Raw genomic sequence first — 20,318 nt, 5'->3', positions numbered from 1 at the left:
CTTGGAATCTTCTCTTTACATTGTAATAGCTATATCTCATATTCTATACCTAATTCTAGATATCTCAGACATGTTTTGGGATCATGAAGAGATCCTATAGGTTTTAGGACCTAGTTTTCAGGGGCATAGTGCACCCTTGATGGACCAATTAGAAGTGCAGTTTGGGTCTCCTCTTTGGGTCCTATGTCTAGATACTTTCAGGGTGTTAATTTCTAGGCAGCTTAGCTTACAGGAGTTAGTTGATTCTACATTCTATTTAAGTCCTTCTATATGCCTCATTTCCCAAAACAAGCATCCATCAACTTCACATACATAAGCATTCTATGAATAAGACATTCACGTCTTCAAGGAATTCAAGCTATCTCTTCTTTGAAGATCATGGATTTATGCATTCAAGCAATTGAAGGATTTTATGCTAGATCTTATATTTAATTTTCAACATTTAAGATCTCCCTTCATATATTCAAGATCCTTTGTTGCATCTTCTACATTCATCCTTTCAAGATCTACATTCATCTACAAGGTGGATTTCAAAACACATACACTCATGAAGGTTTTGGTTTCACTTTGATATCCTTTCTAGGGTTTTGAATTTGAGTCAAAGATACTATATCTACATACTTGATTACATTCTAAATTCAAGAGCATATTCATAGATTTACATTGCTTCATGTTAGATCTATCACTACTACTTGCTAGTATTCTATTACTATTTCAATTCAAGGTTAATTCCTAAATTGGGATTTGACCAAGGAACCCCCGCCCCCCCCCCCCCCCCCCCCCCCCCCCCCCCCCCCCCCACCCACACACACACACAAAAAAAAAAATGAACAAACTACTTCTTTATTTTACAAGCTTTAGATCTTGGATTGATGAATAGGTTATGGATCTAGATGACCTTTTTGGCTCTCTATGGAGTTACAAAACTAGAATCAGTGTCACACATAGTCAATCAGGGTCATAGTGCATCCCTGATGATCCATTTTTCCCTAGATGATTCAGTTCACCCTTGACAGATCTCTGAATGATTTCTAGGTTTTAGTCTAGATATTAGGCTATAGTATCTTTTGACATCATTTGACAGTACATTTTTAGGTTTGTATTCCACAAGGTATTTTTTCTTCTCCTTCTATTTCCCTACTTGACAATATAACATTACATTATTTTATCTTTTGGCTTAAATCCTCTTAAGGTGGAGGTGAGAGGGAAGTAAATATGAGTTATTCATTCTTCTTTGTATTTGGTTTGGATTGATACCCCCCTTTGTATTGATCTAATCTAATCAAAATGGGTGGATCTTGGTCTTCCCCTTCCATTCTATGTGTTGTTAGTCTACTTCAATTTTCCAACCCTACATTTATTGGTGAAACTAGCTCATGTCTTCTTTTTCTGAGATTTAAATCCTTCTACTTTCTTTTTGACCTTCCTCCATTGTTGTTGAACTATCTTTATTAGATTCTTCTCTTTCTTAGCCTACATTTTTCATTATGAAGATCATTTGGTGTATGGTTATCTTTTTCACTATCCTCCTTGCCTCTCTTTACAACACTTATGATGTTTATATAAGTTTCATGGTGTTTATGACTCTTCATGCTCTTCTTGCTTATACTATTATGAAGTTAACAAATACATCATTTTCTTCAATTAAGATTGTGGTTAGATCTTTATTTGGTTGGCTTATTTTTTCTTTGAATTATTTAAGAACCTTAGTTGAGGATGCTTAAAATCCTCCTAATCTTTTTCCTAACCCTTCTAATCCTCCTTCTTCTTCATCTCCTAGCACTTCCCAAACATATTTTCAAGCTCATGATGAGGATGTTACTGCATTTCTAGATGAAACTTCTCCTCCTATTACTCATAATAAGGGAAAACAAAAAGTTTCTTTGTTCCTCCTATTATCATTCCTTACACTACCTTTGCACATTATTATAATGAAAAATCTCCTCTTGTATAAGTGTTGACAAATAACTATCCTAAAGATTATTACATGAATGTTAAACAAGGTCGTACTGGCTTAGTACTTTGTATTAATGAGAAGGGTCATACAAATCCTATTCATGTATCTCCTAAGATGGACAGAATTGGTATTGAATATTCTCCTTCCAACATAGTGGAAGAATATTCTAGATGACCTCCTCTTCATCTTCTCTTACCTAAATGTGATCTTGATTATCCTGATCCTAACATAGATTTAGCTTTACAAGTGTATATTCAAGTAGTTGTTGTAGAACCAATATTTTTTAGCATACCTCTTAAAGATTTTCTTTTTGTATTTTTATCTCCTTTTCATTATGATGTTTCTCACATGATTTCTGCTTGTATTTATTTTTAATTTTATGTTAAGGAAAAGGCCTCTCTAGATTTTATCCCTTATTAGCCTGAGGTGTTACAATTCATAATTTTAGGGTATGTGCAGGATCGTGGTGTGCTAAAAAATGGCAATGTGGAAACAATGTAGCTTTGAAACATCTAAAAGAATTTCAAAATCTTCTTTGACATTTTTCCCATCCATCTTGACACCAAACCAAAAATGTAATACCTTTCCTTATCGAGTACTCGATTTGAAAATAGGTATCCAACTTAAGAAAAAATATTTGATTTGAAAAAAGGGTACCCAACCTATGCGCCCAAATCATGGCACTAGATTCAAATGTAAAGGGAATGAGGACCAATTTTAAAAATAAATATTAATTTTTATTTACCAAACTTAAAGGGGGGGCCCAATTATTATATATAGTTACTATAATTTATTATATAGTATTAAATAATAATAATAATAATTTATTATATAATTATTTCATATATAGTTAGTACTTATTATATATTATTATATAATTATATATCATATACATTATAAATATATATCATATATATTAGTAACCTAAGTTAATAAACTATATGACGATGTATGTTCCTAGGGGTCCCCTTAGGGACATACATGTGTTACAATGAGTCCAAAGGGGTCAGGGATACCCTATGACCCCTTTCGACCCATTATACAATAACATATGTTCCTAGGGGTCATAGGATGCCTAAAAACATACATCTTGTGTGTTTCAATGGGTAGAAACGGGTTATAGAGTATCCTATGACCCCTTTCGACCTATTACATGATAACATATATTCTTAGGGCTCCTAGGACCCCTAAAGACATACATGTTGTGTTCCAATGGGTCAAAATGAATCATAGAGTATCCTATGACCCTTTTGACTAATTACATGACAAAATACGTTTATGACCCCTAGAAACATATATTGTCACGTAATGGGTGGAAAGTGGTAATAGGGTATTTGATGACCCCTTTTGATCCATTGGAACACACGTATGACCATAGGTGCCTTAGGACCCCTAGGAACATATGTTATCATGTAATGGGTCAAAAGGGATCATAGGATTTTGATGCATTAGAATACAACACACATGATGATAAGGGACCTAGGACCCCTAGGAACATATGTTCTCATGGAATGGGTCAAAAGGGGTCATAGGATACCTTATGACCCCTTTCTACCCATTGGAATATTAGAGGTGTGTCCCTAGGCGTCCTAAGAACCCTAGGAACATATATTTTCATGTAATGGGTCCAAAGTGGTCATAGGATATCCTATGACCCTTTTCTACCCATTAGAACAAAACATTCATGTCCCTAAGGACCCTTAGGAACATAAGTCATCATGTATTTGATTGAAATGGGTCATAGTTTATCCTATGGCCCCTTTCAACTCATTTGAACACAACATATTTGTCCTTAGGAGTCCTAGGACCCACAAGAACATATTTTGTCATATAATGGGTCAAAAGGGGTCATAGGATATCCTTTAACCCCATTCGACCCATTAGAACACATGTATGTCCCTAGGTGTCCTAGGAACCCTATGAGAATATTTTTTCGTGTAATGGGTCAAAATGTGTCATGTGTTCAAATGAGTTGAAAGGGGTCATAGATTACCACATGACCCCTTTCAACACATTATATGACAACATATGTTTCTATGGGTCATAGGACCCCTAGGGACATAAATCATGTGTTTCAATAGGCCAAAAGTGGTCACAGGTTACCTTATGACCCTTTTTGACCCATTAAATGATAGCATATGTTCCTAAGGGTCCTAGGACCCCTAGGAACATATATCATGTATTTGAATGTGTCGAAAGGGGTCATAGAGTACCCTATGACTCCTTTGACACATTTCATGACAACATATGTCTTTAGGGGTCCTAGGACTTCTAGGGACCTATTCTATATGTTCGAATGGGTTGAAAGGGGTCATAGGATAGCCTATGACCCCCTTTTGACACATTTCATGACAACATATGTCCTTAGGCATCCTAGGACCCATAGGGACCTATTTCATTTGTTTGAATGGGTGGAAAGAGGTCATATGATAACCTATGACCCCTTTTGATGCATTTCATTACAACATATGTCCCTAGAGATCCTAGGTCTCCTAGGGACCTATTAAATTTTTTCAAATGAGTCGAAAGGGGTAATAGGATAACCTATGACCATTGACACACTTCATGACAACATATGTCCCTAGGGGTCCTCAAACCTCTAAGGACCTAATTCATTTTTTTGAATGGGTTGAAAGGGGTCATAAGATAACCTATAACCCCTTTTGACACATTTCATGACAACATATGTTTCTAGGGGGCCTAGGATCTCTAGGGAACTATTTTATTTGTTTGAATAAGTTGAAAGGGGTCATAGGATAACTTATGACCCCTTTCAACATGGATCATGACAACATATGTCCCAAGGGGTCGTCAGACCCCTAGTGACATATTATAATCATTTATATGGGTCAAAAGAGGACATAGGATAACCTATGACCCCTTTCAATGCATTTCATGGCAACATATTTTTGTAGGGGTCTTGGGACTGCTAGGGACCTATTTAACCTATGACCCCATTCGACACATTTCACTACAACATATGTCCCTAGGGGTCCTAGGACTAGTAGGGACATATTTTAATTGTTCATATGAGTTGAAAGGGGTCATAAGATAACCTATGACCACTTTCAACACATTTCATGATAACATATGGACCCCTAGGGACCTATTTTATTTGTTTCAATGTGTCAAAAGGGGTCATAAGATAACCTATGATCCTTTTTGACACATTTCATGATAACTTAAGACTCTAGGACCCTTAGGGACATATTCTAATTGTTCATATAGGTCGAACCTATGACCCTTTTCGACACATTTCATGACAACATATGTCCCCAGGGGTCCTAGGACCACTAGGAACCTATTTCATTTGTTCAAATGGTTCTAAAAGGGTCAGGTTATCCTATGATCCTTTTTGATATTTTTCATGACAACGTATGTCCCTAGACCCTTTTCAACACATTTCATGATAAAATATGTCCCTAGAGGTCCTAGGACCCCTAGGGATCTATTTTATTTGTTCCAATGGGTCAAAAAGGGTAATATGATAACCTAGAACTCCTTTTGACACATTTCATGATCACTTAGGACCTTAGGACCCCTAGGGACATATTATAATTGTTCATATGGGTCGAAAGGGGTCATAGGTTAGTCATAAGATAACCTATGACACCTTTGAATGCATTTCATGATAACATATGTTCCTAGGGGTTCTAAGACTACTAGGAACCTATTTCATTTGTGAAAATTGGGTCAAAAGGGGTCATAGGTTATCTTATGACCCATTTTGATGTTTTTCATGAAAAAAAATGTCCCTAAGAGTCCTAGGTCCCCTTAGGACCTAATTCATTTGTTCAAATGGGTTTAAAGGAGTGATAGAATAACCTATGACCCATTTCAACACATTTTAGGATAACATATGTCCATAGGGGTCCTAGGACCCATAGGGACCTATTTTATTTGTTCCAATGGGTCAAAAGGGGTCATATGATAACCTATGACCCCTTTTGACACATTTCATGATAACCTAGGACCCTAGGACCCCTAGGGACATATTATAATTGTTCATATGGTTCAAAAGGGGTCATAAGATAACTAGTGACCCCTTTCAACACACTTCATGACAATATATGTCCATAGGGGTCCTAGGACTACTAGGAACCTATTTCATTTGTTCAAATGAGTTGAAAGGGGTCATAGGTTATCCTATGATCCCTTTTGATGTTTTTCATGACAACATATGTCCCTAGGAGTCCAAGGACCCCTTAGGACCTAATTCATTTGTTCGAATGGGTTGAAAGGTGTGATAGGATAACCTATGACCCCTTTCGACATATTTTATGACATGTGTCCATAGGGGTCCTAGGACCCTTAGAGACCTATTTTATTTGTCCAATGGGTCAAAAGGGGTCATAGGATAACCTATGACCCCTTTTGACACATTTATTGATAACATATAATCATACGGGTCTTAGGACCCCTAAGGACATATTATAATTGTTCATATGAGTTGAAAGTGGTTATAGAGTACTCTAGAACCCATTTTGACCCATTAAATGAGAACATTTGTTCCTAGGAACATATATCATGTGTTCAAATGAGTCAAAAGGGGTCATAGAGTACTCTAGGTCCCCTTTCAACCCTTTATATGATACACATGATGTGTTTGAATGGATCAAAATGGGTCATAGGGTACAATATGACTCCTCTTGACCTATTATATGACAACATATGTCCTTAGGGGTCCTAGGATCCCTAGGGATATACGTTATGTGTTTTAATGGGTCGAGTGGGGTCATAAGGTGTCTTATGATCCCTTTTGGCCCATTAAATGAGAATATATGTTCCCAAGGGTTCTAGGACCCCTTGGAACATATATCATTTTTTTGAATGAGTTGAAAGGGGTCAAATAGTACCCTATATCCCATTTCAACTGATTAGATGACAACACATGTTCCTAGGGCTCCTAAACCCCTTAGGGATATACATCATGTGTTTGAATGGGTTGAATTGGGTTATAGGGTGCTTTATGACCTCTTTTGACCCATTAAATGAGAACATCTAAGACCCCTAAGAAGATATATCATTTGTTCAAATGAGTTAAAAAGGGTCGTAGAGTACCCTAGGACCCCTTTCAACCCATTATATGACAACACATGTTCTTAGGTGTACTATGACACCTAGGGACATACACCATGTATTTGAATGGATCTAAAGGGGTCATATGGTATGCTTTGACCCCTCTTGACCCATTATATGACAACATATCTTCCTAGGGGTCCTAGGACCCCTCAGGACATACATCATGTATTTTAATGGGTTGAATGGGGTCATAGGGTGCCCTATGACCCCTTTTGACCCATTAAATGATATCATATGTTTTAGGGGTCCCAGGACACTGAGGAACATATATCATGTGTTCAAATGAGTTGAAAGGGGCCAAAGAGTACCCTATGGCCCTCGTCAACCCATTATATGAGAAAATATGTTCATAGGTGTACTAGACCCCTAGGTACCCGTATAATGTGTTTTAATGGATTCAAAGGGGTCATAAGGTACCCTATAATACCTTTCAACCCATTATATGAAAACATATGTTGCTATGGGTACTAAGACCCCTAGGGACATACATCATGTGTTTGAATGGATCAAAATGGGTCATAAGGTATACTGTGACCCCTCTTGACCCATTGTATGATCATGTATGATCCTAGAGGTCCTAGGACCCCTAGGAAGATGCATCACGTGTTTGAATGTGTCAAATGCAATCATATGGTGCCTTATGTCCCCTTTTGACCCATTAAATGATATCATATGTTCTTAGGGGTCCTAGGACCCCTAGGAACATATATCATGTGTTCGAATGAGTCAAAAGGGGTTATAAAATACCATATGACCCCTTTCAATGCATTATGTGTCAAAAAATATTACTAGGGGTACTAGGACCCCTAGTGGCATATATCGTGTGTCTCAATTTTTCTAATGGGGTCATAGGGTTCCCTATGACCACTTATGAACCATTACATTAGAAAATATGTTCCTAGGGGTCTTAGGACCCCTTTGAACACATATCATGTGTTCAAATGAGTCAAAAGGGGTCATAGAGTCCCCTATAACCCCTTTCAATTCATTATATGACAACATATGTTCCTAAGGGTCCTAGACCCCTAGGGACATACATTATGTGTTTGAATGGGTCGAATGGGGTCATAAAGTTCCCTATGGTTCCTAGACAACATATAACATGTGTTCGAATGAGTCAAAAAGGGTAATAGAGTAGCCTATGACCCCTAAGCACACTTAATATCATTGAATGAGTCAAAAGAGGTTATAGGGAATTCTCGAACCCCTTTTGAGCCATTAGATCACATCATTTATGTAGTTAGGGGTCCTAGGACCCATAAGCACACATATTGTGATTGAATGGGTCCTAGGACCCATACATATTTTTCATTCTCCTTTTCCTCTTTCACTGATCAAAACCCATACTCAACCCAAAAATGAAAGCATGGGTTTTGATATAGAAAGTCTCTTTTCTCTTCATTATGAGTAATTTACCTTGGTTAAAAATAATTGTTATTTTGCCCATATCTGCGGGGTTATTAATCCCTTTATTTCCCCATAAAGGAAATAAAATGATTCGATGGTATACTCTAGGTATTTGCTTATTAGATCTTCTTTTAATGAGCTATATATTTTGTGATCATTATCATTTTGATAATTCATTAATCCAATTGGAAGAGGATTATAACTGGATAAGCCTTATTCATTTTTATTGGAAACTGGGAATTGATGGATTTTCCATTGGACTTATTTTATTAACGAGATTTATAACTACTTTAGCTACTTTAGCTGCTTGGCCAGTTACTCAAAATCTGCGATTATTATATTTCTTGATGTTGGCAATGTACATCGGACAATTGGGATTATTTGCTTCTCGAGATATTCTTCTTTTCTTTCTCATGTGGGAGTTGGAACTAATTCCAGTGTACTTACTTTTATCCATGTGGGGGGGAAAAAGACATCTCTATTCAGCCACAAAATTTCTTTTGTATTTCGCAGGTGGTTCCATTTTTATTTTAATGAGAGCTTTAAGTATGGGTCTCTATGGATCTCATGGACCAGCATTTGATTTTGAATTATTAGCTAAAAACGATTATCCCATCACACTTGAAATGCTATTATATTTAGGATTTTTGGTCGCTTATGCTATAAAATTACCAATCTTCCCTTTACATACCTGGTTACTGGATACTCATGGGGAAGCACATTATAGTACATGTATGCTTTTGGCCGGAGTTCTATTGAAAATGGGAGGATATGGGTTGATTCAGATCAATATGGAATTGTTACCTCACGCTCATTCTTTGTTTTCGCCATGGTTGATTATCATAGGAGCAGTGCAAATTATCTATGCAGCTCTAACTTCTATGGGTCAACGCAATTTGAAAAGAAGGATAGCCTATTCATCAATATCTCATATGGGTTTTGTAATTATAGGAATTGGTTCCATGACATATATAGGTCTCAATGGAGCCATTTTGCAAATTATTTCTCATGGATTAATTAGCGCTGCACTTTTTTTCTTAGTAGGAACAAGTTATGATAGGATACGTACTCTTTTTCTTGATGAAATGGGAGGAATTGCTATATCAATTCCTAAAATATTTACTATGTTTAGTAGCTTTTCAATGGCTTCTCTTGCATTCCCAGGAATGAGTGGTTTTGTAGCAGAATTTATGATATTTTTGGGCATAATTACTAATCATAATTATTCTTCGACCTTTCAGATCATTATTATTGCAATAGCGGCAATTGGAATGATATTAACTCCCATTTATTTGTTATCCATGTTACGTCGAATGTTTTATGGATATAAGGTTTTTAATGTCCCCAATCCTTATTTTAAAGATTCGGGACCACACAAACTTTTTATTTTGATCTGCCTCTTTCTACCAATTATAGGTATTGGTCTTTACCCCGATCTAGTCCTATTTTTATATAGTGCTAAGGTGGAAGCTATTTTTTCTAAATCTTTATATTAATCAAAATCATTTATATATAGAATCTTCCAAAGGAATTGGAAACTATAAACTATATAATAGTTTCTATTTATTTCTACCTTTATGAGAAGATATTAATATGAATGAAATTGAGAAAATTGCTCTCTAGTTCGAGTTATTTCAAGTAGTTTTTATCCCCTTTGAAATAACTTGGACGAACTCCCTATTAATTCAATAACATATAATTACTGATGACTATTCGTAAATAATCAATATTATTTATTTTTTATATTTAAATAAATATAAAATAAGATCTACTTATCCTTTTTCATACTTATACAAAGTGTATATGCCAAAAACTAGATTTGAACTGGTGACACAAGGATTTTCAGTCCTCTGCTCTACCAACTAAGCTATCTCGGTTGTTCCCCTGTGCATCATACTAGCACAGTAACTAAACTCCTGTCAACTAGAAAAAAGGGTAAAAGACAACATTTGAATGAGTAGAAGCAACGATACAACTAAAAACATTATTTATACAATAAATAATACACAATATATATTGTGTATTATTTGTGTATGTTATATACAGTTATAGACAAAGATGTATATCGAAGAGAAGCAGACATTGATCATACAATTAAAACTTCTTATGTTCTAAGACACTTAACAAATCGAAAATAAATAGATAACCTAGGGATAGAGGGACTCAAACCCTCACGATCTATAAAACCAACAGATTTTCCTCCTACTCCAATTTTCATTGTTGTTGACATTGACATGTAGAATTGGGCTCTATCTTTATCCTCATACAATTATGACTTCCAAAAATGGATTGTATCCAATCCAAATTATGTTGATTTGTTAGAATAGCTTCTGTTGAGTCTCTGCACCTATCCTGTTCTCGGAAAGGAAACTATTGTCTCTAGAAATTAGATTTGGCTCAGGATTGCCCATTCAAAATATCCCAGGGTTCCCTGGATTTGGATGCTATCACTTGGTAAGTTTCCATACCAAGGCTCAAAAAATTTAAGTTCGTAGCATCTACTGATTCTGCCATATCCCCTTCTTGTAGAACGAAATCATAAAACAATAATTGCATCCCATCAATTATTTCATTTGCATGAGCAATTTATTATTTCTACATTTTTGATGCAATGTTGTTATCGTCCCATCCTAAACTGCAAAAATATCCCTTTCTCTATTTAGAATCTTATCGAAATCATCTTTTCCTTCTATAAGTCTTTTTTTTTCAATTCAATAATACTGTTCCACCTAGGACAGAAGGATTCGAACCTTCGAAATAATAGGACCAAAACCTGCTACCTTACTGCTTGGCCACGCCCCATTATTGTTTTATAATAATCCATTAAGATAAATTGATGCAATGTTTTGAATTTGAATTACATTATTATAATTCAATTTGCTATGTATAATTCTAGCGATTTTGAGGAGATCTTTTCAGCCAATAAGCATGTGACTACATATTGCATGCATATGAGCTTGCTTAGCTTAGAGGTGAGAGCGTCGCACTTGTAATGCGATGGTCATCGGTTCGATCCCAATAGCTGGCTCATTTTTATTCTTTCCACTTCTTACCATTATCAACCATAGATCGTTAAAATCTATGAAATAAGGAAAAGGCTCTTAACTTTTGTATCGTCAGCTTGTCGGGTCTGTCATGGCATGATTCATTCCAACTAGAAACGAAATCAATGATTGAAACATATCTTTTTTTTCTCTCTACAATATTTTTATTTTCAAATTGAAGATAATTTTTCTCTCTCTCTGTATATAAAATCATTCCAATATTCGTGCTGTTTATATTATTCCTCTTTCCAACATTAATTTATGTCTATGTCATTTCTTGAAATAAGGAGTTTTTTATGTCCCGTTATCGCGGACCTCATTTAAAAATAATAAGTCGTCTCAAAACTTTACCAGGACTAAGTAAGAAAACACCCAACAGAATTCAAAAGCCTATTAAAAAAAAAATTCTAAACCTCTTAAATCTTCTCAATATCCTGTCCGTCTAAAAGAAAACAAAGATTATGTTTTCATTATGGACTTCCAGAGCACCAATTACTTCAATATGTTCGTATTGCTAGAAGAGCCAAGGGATCAACAGGTCAGGTTCTATTACAATTATTGGAAATGTGCTTGGATAATATCCTTTTTCGATTGGGTATGGCGCTTACTATTCCTAAAGCCAGACAATTAGTCAACCATAGGCATATCTTAGTCAAGGGTCATATAGTAGATATACCAAGTTAGCGTTGCAAACCCCAAGATTTAATTTCTATAAAAGAGAAACAAGGATTGAGAAATATAGTGAAGAAAAATATAGAGATTTTTCAAAAGGATAAAATGAGGGTGCCCCCCCATTTAAATCGGATTAAAAAAAAGTCACAATATAGTGGATTAGTAAAAAAAAAATAGATAATAAGCGTATCAGTTTGAAGATTAATGAATTATTGGTCATAGAATACTATTCCTGTCGAGTTTAAATTATTCCCAATTTTAAGGGAATGAAAAGAAAGGATTTCTGCACATTTGTTCCTTTGTATGTTACATAACAATGTCATTGTTATTCAATTCAATATTTCTTTTTTTTTTTTCAATATTTTTTTCTCTACCCCGAAATGGAAGGAGATTGTGGGAAAATGAAACCATCCTATCAGGTTTAGATTAATGATAAAACGATGCAAAAAAGAATACAAATATACAGAAAGAGAGGGATTCGAACCCTCAGTAAATAGAAGCCTACATAGCAGTTCCAATGCTATGCCTTGAACCGCTCAGCCATCTTTCCTACACCTTTATTTGTTGACAAAATGAAAACAACAAGTTTTTTTCTAATTCATGCCCAAAAATGAGATAACTGACTTTTACATAAGTCAAGTATTTTTGAATAAAGATAGACAGAAGAAAGAGTATTTTACCAAAGTTGCTTTTCTTCTTATTTCAAGATATTATTTTCTTTCATCAATCTAATATTATTCTTTTAGAATATTAGAGTTTTTATTGCCTGATCCAATTGTGAAATTAAGCCAGATCTATTGATAGATTCTATAATTATTATAGAATAATTTCCTATAATTATTCTTAATAATTCTTCGGTCGGTAAGTTAATTAATGGTACAAATTGTACCATAATGACACAAATTCTATCATAATGATATGTTCAATAGATTCTATACTTATATAATAAGTATGCACAAACACAATCAATCATCATTTTTTCATTTTATGCCAATTTGCCGTTTACTTACTCGTTTGATCATTGGGGTCGTGCCCTATGACCCCTTATGATCCTTTAGAACTATTATATATATGGTTAAGGATCCTAAAGCCTTTAAAAAGACATACTAAGGATCCTAAAAAGGGGTCATACTATTATTAAAAAAATGAAAAAAAAAATAATTTTTAATTTTAAAAAATAAAAAAAAAAATCTAATTTTCAATTTTTTTTTTTTTGGGAAAATTAGGTATCCTACTTGATTAGGCTTGGTTTTTCTTTAGATGCCAACCCTCAATGGTCAACACAAAAAATGTCCCAAAAATGTGTTTTTGGCCTGTTATTGTTTGTTTTTGACTTCGGCCATGTAGCTGATGACTTTTTTCATCCAAATTTGATGAATTGAAAAAGGGTTTCTTGATAATTTTCTCAGCTTTTCATCGATATAATGTTTGTTAGATTGCGAGTTTAGTAAGTAATTATTACTTATTTTCTAATGGAGTTAGCTACAAAGTGTTGATTGACATAATGATTGAAAAATAGCTATAACTTTCAAACCATACAATATTTTTAAAATCCAAAAGATGTGTCATATTCTATGCTTCAACTACTATAAAGGAAGAAAAAATAATAATTTAATTTTTATTTTTTGAAATTAGTCATGGTGGTCAGACACAAGAGTTTTTAATTCTAAAAATGGTATAGTAGAAAATTCATAATTTATTATTTATTTGGAATAAAAATACAGAAAAATATGTGTCACATCAGGGAATGAGTGTAATTTTTATATATAAAATGTTATTAAAAAAAATTATCATTTGATTTTTATTAAGGTGGTTAGACATACACCTACTTCTTATTTTTGTCATGAATCTTTTGTAGTACTGCATTAAAATCCAAAATTTTGACCAAACATTTTTTTCTTCAAATAAGGCCTAGTAATTTAGAAACTAAATTAAATTTAATATATATTATTTTCTTACAACTTTTTGATATAAAGTTTATTACTACTTTAAAATTATGCATCAAGTTGACATGATCCTGATTTGCTGGTTTTTCACTGCCACTTAAGCACATAGTTTGGTTGACCATGATCTTGCACATACCCTTCACTTAGTCTTATTTCTCACTTATTGGAGTAGATAACACAATATATTGTATACTGTGTATTTGAAATCTTCTGAGAAGTCTCTTTTTCTTGTAGGGGGCAGTGATTCCTTCTTTTCTTTCTTCTTATACATGGGCATTGTTTGAAATCTTACTTGAGAAGAGGAGTTTGTTATCTCTTCTTTATTACAACTTCTATTTTTTTTCTTTTTTTTTTTGCATTATGTTTATATGTTACATCTTCTTGCATTCTATGGATTGCTATGATATTCTTTAGATGTTATAATGACATCTTTTGTTCCTATAGATTGGTATTGTTTTATGGAACATTTTCAGATGTGGATATATTTTTCTTTGTTACATGCCTAACCATGTGTTTTTTTTTTTCTAGTATAGTATCATTCATATAATCAATCTAAATGCTTCTCATATAATGATCTTCTATAGCTTCCTTTCATCTATGTTACTCTTTTCTGGCATTCTTATATTGCTTAGATTTGATTACTCCTCTATAGTGTAGTATTATGTTTCTCTTGTTGGATATTGGGTGCTTGCATTTTGTGCATGGCTATTGGTTTTTTCTTACAAATCATCCTTATATTCTTCAATATCTGGTTATATGATCCACTATAAATCTTTTTTTTTCTTGGCTCACGCTTGGGGGGAAAGAAGATTTGTGCATTCTTTATCTTTTTCTCAGAGGATCTACTTTCTTTAAGCTTACATGGAACTTATTTATTATGTAACATTGTTCTTTTCTTTATGAAGAATTGTGTCTTGATTATGGACTCTCTTTTGCAAGAGGTTCATGTCCTACATCCTCACCTCTTCTTTCTCAAGTAAAGCTATGTCCATTATATACAATTTCCCTTACTTGGAGATTGTTATCCTTCATCCAAGGATCCCTATTTTATCTATAGGGGGATGAATAGGTGCATTCTTGTTCTTCTTTCCTTCCTTCTCTTCTCATATATGTTATCTTGATCAATAACTCCTCTTAGGTGAACATATTTTGATTAAGATTTCTCCCATTTGAGGATCCTCTTTCCATAAGTGATATATCTTTTTCATGATTGTCTGTATTCTTAGATTGTAAGAGGAAAGGCTCTTCTTTATGAATATAGTCCACATTGTTGTTTAAAGACATCTCCTTGTTGTGTAAAGTAGGTATCCTCTTTGTCTTCCTTCTCATGCCTATTTGATATAGACATGATAAGGAGGGGGCATACATATGCCCTTCTTATATATAGTCTTTCTCTCATGGGGTAGCCAATATAGATTCTAAGCATGACTTAGATTACTTTAGCCCTAGTTGATAGGTATGCTTTCTAAGTCATTCTCAAATCTATGCCTTGTTAGTTCATCTCTTTTTTGCACACTCAAACACATATTCCAAATCTCATAATGAGTAACGTAGGTAAACTTTCTAAAGCTCATTCATGGGTAACACATCTAGGCATATAAATGCTAAATATTATATTTGGGTAATGCATAACAACTTGCTAAGTCCCAATATAGGTAATGCATTCAAGAAAAATATGTTGAATCCATACATGAGTAATACCTTTTTACACAGGACCATGCCATGGTGATACAAATGGATGTAACTTTGGTGGGTTGACTAGCAGGTTACCACCCTGCTAGACCATTCGATGCCAACTTTTACTACATCTCTTTTGGTGTTTCACAATAAGGTGGGCACTCTATCTGGTGACGTAATCACTTCTCTCTCTTTTGATTTCATGCTAGTAGAGATAGATCTAGATGCTATGTTTATTAAGGATGTTTCTCTTGCATTTATTATGTCACTATTTATGTTCTTATAATGGATTTCCAAATATAATATTAGTGGGTGAGATGTTTCTTTAGCCGAGGTCTCTCTCACTAGTTGATTTTGGTTTGTTTTTAGTACTGATCCCTTTGTCATATCTTTTCCTTTTTGTTTTGTTTTTAATTTTTTTCTTTGCACCTTTTGTGCATGGATGTAGAGCTAGGAACCTTGGTCTTGAGGGCTTATTCCCTTTGACCAAGTGATGTTCTATCTCATTGTGATTCATTTGATTTGTTGGTTCCTCAAATTTTTGGTGGAAAAACCTATGAACCTTGCTTACTTAATGTTGGATAATCCAACACAATTTGGCCAATGACTAGGATTGATACTTAGAGATCAAATCCTCTTCACTTTAGGATCTATTAACCTAGGTGCATAAGCCTAATGGGGATTAATTGATATGGCTTATGTAGATTTTATAACATGATTCTCTTGGGATAGAAAGTTATTCCCAAGGAGAATCCATATATGGAAAGATTAATGCTTTTTGAATACTTGATTGAATCCTTTAAATATTTTGAACAAGTATATGTTTTAGGAATTGTAGAGCATTGGAGTATGATAAAGAACTCTGAAGACTTTAGTTAATAATATGCTTTATTGAAATTATATTTGACCTATTCCTTACTCCTATTGGACATAATAGAGTTAATTCAATATTCACTTCAAGATAATCAAAACCCTTTAGAGATAGTGCACGCTTACCATCAATCACTAGGCAAAGAACTTGAATATAAACCATAGTTCACTTTTTTTTAACTTCAATCTCAGAAGACCAATTGAATGAAAAAAAAAATTCTTCTGAATTTTAATTATCAAAGGAATGTGTTGAATTTCAATCTATTAATGGAAATGTAAATCCAAGAGGACAATCTACCACAAGTTTTTAACTTGAAAACCTTGTTAAGGGAAGAACCACCTAGGACATAAAACCAAAAAATTATACTTTTCTAAAGTGAACTATGTTAGGAGCCAACCTTGTTAAAGGTTACATACACATTTTCAAATGTGACCTTGTTAGAGGATTTGCAACAAATATCATCTAGAACTTATCACTCCTTAATATTTAGAGTGGCCTTCTTTAAAGGACTTACAAACATTAAACTCAATGCTACCATGCAATTGGATTTACATATAAAACTTGTTAGGTCTACTTGGTTAATAGGTTTTTTCTACAATGATTTCAGAGTTATAATAAATAATCTATTAAGATTAGCAACTTGCTTTTCTTGGTCATATCTCTATTTTTTCTCAATCTTCATTCTCTATTTAGCCTCTTCCTTCCTTTTGTTTTTTTCTAGTCAATTCACTCACATACACATAAAATTTTCCTACTTCAGTGGATTCCTCCATGTTTTCTACTTGATTACATTTGTTTTATCTTCATCTAGCTTAGGTTCATTGAATCTAGACACTCGGGTTTTACACCTTCACCTTGATTTTTTTCTTCAATTCAAATCATCAAATATCCTTCATTAGATCTTCTTTGAATTTTTCTAGCCGTATTTATCTCATACTAACGTCATCCTTATTTTTGAAACTTCTCAAACAATCCATATTTTGATCAAATTTTGGCCTCAAATCAATCCTTCTTCAAACTATTATTCTTTTCCTTCTCTTAGTTGATACTTCATTCACTCAATCAACACTAGGCTCTAGTGAACACTATCCTTACTCTCTCAATACTATTCATTCATTGCTTCTGTCCATAAGTTTGGTTATAACTATAAATGCTTGGTGATAACTATAGTAGCTCAGTTACCATTGATTTCTTCATTCACCAACCAAACTATCTTCTTACTTCATAACTTCATAACTTGCTCATACATGATCTCAACACTTAATTGAATCATGTAAAACAATCAAACCAACATTATACTTATCAAAGTCAAATTCATGAAGTGTCACTTGAAATCCATACACTTATCAAAACTTCATCAACATACTTTCTTAAAATCCTCTTCATCATTCAAATGATATGGCACTCTACTAAATTACCATAATGTCTTACTGATTCAAGCTTAACATCAATGAAAACAAAAAAACTAATGTGAGTCTTTCATGTATAAATTATTGGTATTATTGGTTGGGGTTAACAAAACCCTCCATCTTGACCTTGACCTAGGACCTTAAGGCTTTCTAGACTTGTATTTTCTAACTTTTAGACCTCGGATCTAGGTATGTTCCAGTTTCAAACTCAATTTGACAAATTATATTAGGGTGTACATCTAGGTACAAATCTTTCCCTATTTGTTATTTCATATCTCATTATTTCACAAACCAAGTTACATAACTGATTTTATTTCTTAATGATTATTTCTCTTAGGGAAAGGAGGAACAAAATCCAATGTATCCTCACATTAGGGAGATCATGCATTGGTACTTTTCTCTTGTGCCAATTGGATTTCCCTTATGGAGGGATCTTATTATTCCTCCTCCTAGTATATATTTTGTGAGTGATCTATGCTAACATGGAGACCAATAATCATCATTTTGAAGTGTTAGAAAAATGAATGTTAAATCGAACATGGAAGAAGATAAGGAGTTGAAGAAAATCATAAAGGCTATGGAAGATTACACTAACACTTTTTTAGCAGCTTAGGCACTCAAACTCTTGCTCAGGCACCACATACATTTGATCCTACCTCCCTTGCAAGCTTCAAAGGGGGAAGGCCTTGGCGGAAGCCTTTGATGAATGGGTTGATGGGGTACTCAAAGAAGGTAGTAAATTCATTTGTGTTTCTAAAAGGGCGTATAATGATATTATGGCACTAATAGGTGAGGTGCATACATAAGAAAAAGTATTGAAAATAGGTGAAATGAAGTGGGTAACAATCTCTCTACAAATTTATGAGATTCAAAAGTACGAGGTCCCCAAGTTTTTGATAGAGAAACCCTTGAAACTCATTGATGAATGTCTATTGTTTGCACTAAAAAGGAATATATATTGGGCCCTAACAAAAGATACTTTCTTAAGCTTCAAATGGGGGCCCATTTCAAGGTAGCAAGAACATATTAAAATGGAGGCTAGGATTAAAAATATTGTAGATTATACTAAACCAAATTTATTTTATGGTGATTAATCCCATATCCAATTTCATCTCAAATTATACTTTCAATCTTAGGGTTTGATCACTTTTCATCATTTCTTAATTTCACACTTGAATCTAAACTTATAAGTTGTCCATTCAAAATAAAAGTTTGTGGATGAGTCATCTAGAGTTGATAAAAGAATATCAAAGAACGATAGAATTATGCCTCTAAGATCAAAGGGAAACTATTTAATTTCTATAAAAGGTCAATCCATATCAAATATTTAAAAGAATTTAGATGAAACTGATTTTAAGAATGCCTTAGAAGACAACAAAAGTGGAGGCAAGGCTATACTTCCTCAATGAATTCATGATGAAGAGATGGATAAAAAAATCGCTTGAAGGAGAAATATTTAAAAGGTTGACACATTAAAATAGTTGCACGTGAGAGGACATATATATTAGATATATAAATGTAAAGTTTTGGCGCAAAGTGGAAGATATGAACACCAAAATATTTTGTATAATACAATGAACATTGTGAGAAATATAGAAATGTTATTGTGTATGAAAATCATTGTTAGAGTAATAGAGGACATAGAAGAAATAAGTGACATGGTTATAAACTTCTTCAAATTTCCATTGAAAATTACTAACAACACAAATTACTAGTCACAATTGGATTTTCCTAGGAATATTCCATGAAAAATAACAAAAGAACACAACAAAGTCCAAATTAAATTTTTTGAATAGATAATAAAGTCAGTTTGGTAGTCTCTCAAATGACACTATAAATCCATAGATCTTAAAGGTTTGTTAGCTAGTTTTATATAAATACTAGAATATAATTGATCATATATAGTTGAATGTTAGGAAAGATATTTTTAACACTAAAATAAATGAGAAAACTTTATATCACATTGGTCCTAAATAATTTTAGAGAATAAACTATGTATGACTTCCAAAAAATATTTATGTGTTAGATAAAACAATATCCAAGGAAATGAGTAATAAAATCAATGTGTAGTACTAGACCTAATCTTAGAGAATTTCTTTTACTCTAGACCAAACAATCACATATGCAATCATTATTGTTCATGAAGCCATACTCACTATCAAAACTAGAAAAATATCAAGAGTGCTAGTTATAAATTAGATATCAAGAAGGCTAATGATGAAGTGAATTGAAAGTTTTTAATTATAGTAATGG

At 33.6% G+C, this 20,318-nt stretch overlaps 2 non-coding genes across 2 annotated transcripts; one reads left to right on the top strand and one right to left on the bottom strand.

The window, feature by feature from the left end:
- Positions 1 to 10,250: 10,250 nt before the first annotated feature.
- Positions 10,251 to 10,323, bottom strand: TRNAF-GAA (transfer RNA phenylalanine (anticodon GAA)). The gene has a single exon. It is a non-coding gene; the product is annotated as a tRNA-Phe (tRNA).
- Positions 10,324 to 11,401: 1,078 nt separating this feature from the next.
- On the top strand, positions 11,402 to 11,474 carry TRNAT-UGU (transfer RNA threonine (anticodon UGU)). The gene has a single exon. It is a non-coding gene; the product is annotated as a tRNA-Thr (tRNA).
- Positions 11,475 to 20,318: the final 8,844 nt, after the last annotated feature.

The sequence above is a fragment of the Cupressus sempervirens genome, chromosome 10 (genome assembly GCF_028749045.1).
Source record: "Cupressus sempervirens isolate cs-2001-9-10 chromosome 10, ASM2874904v1, whole genome shotgun sequence".
In the NCBI taxonomy this organism is placed as follows: domain Eukaryota; kingdom Viridiplantae; phylum Streptophyta; class Pinopsida; order Cupressales; family Cupressaceae; genus Cupressus; species Cupressus sempervirens.
Note: the sequence above shows the minus strand (reverse complement) of the source record. Positions and strands in the feature narration are given on the sequence as shown.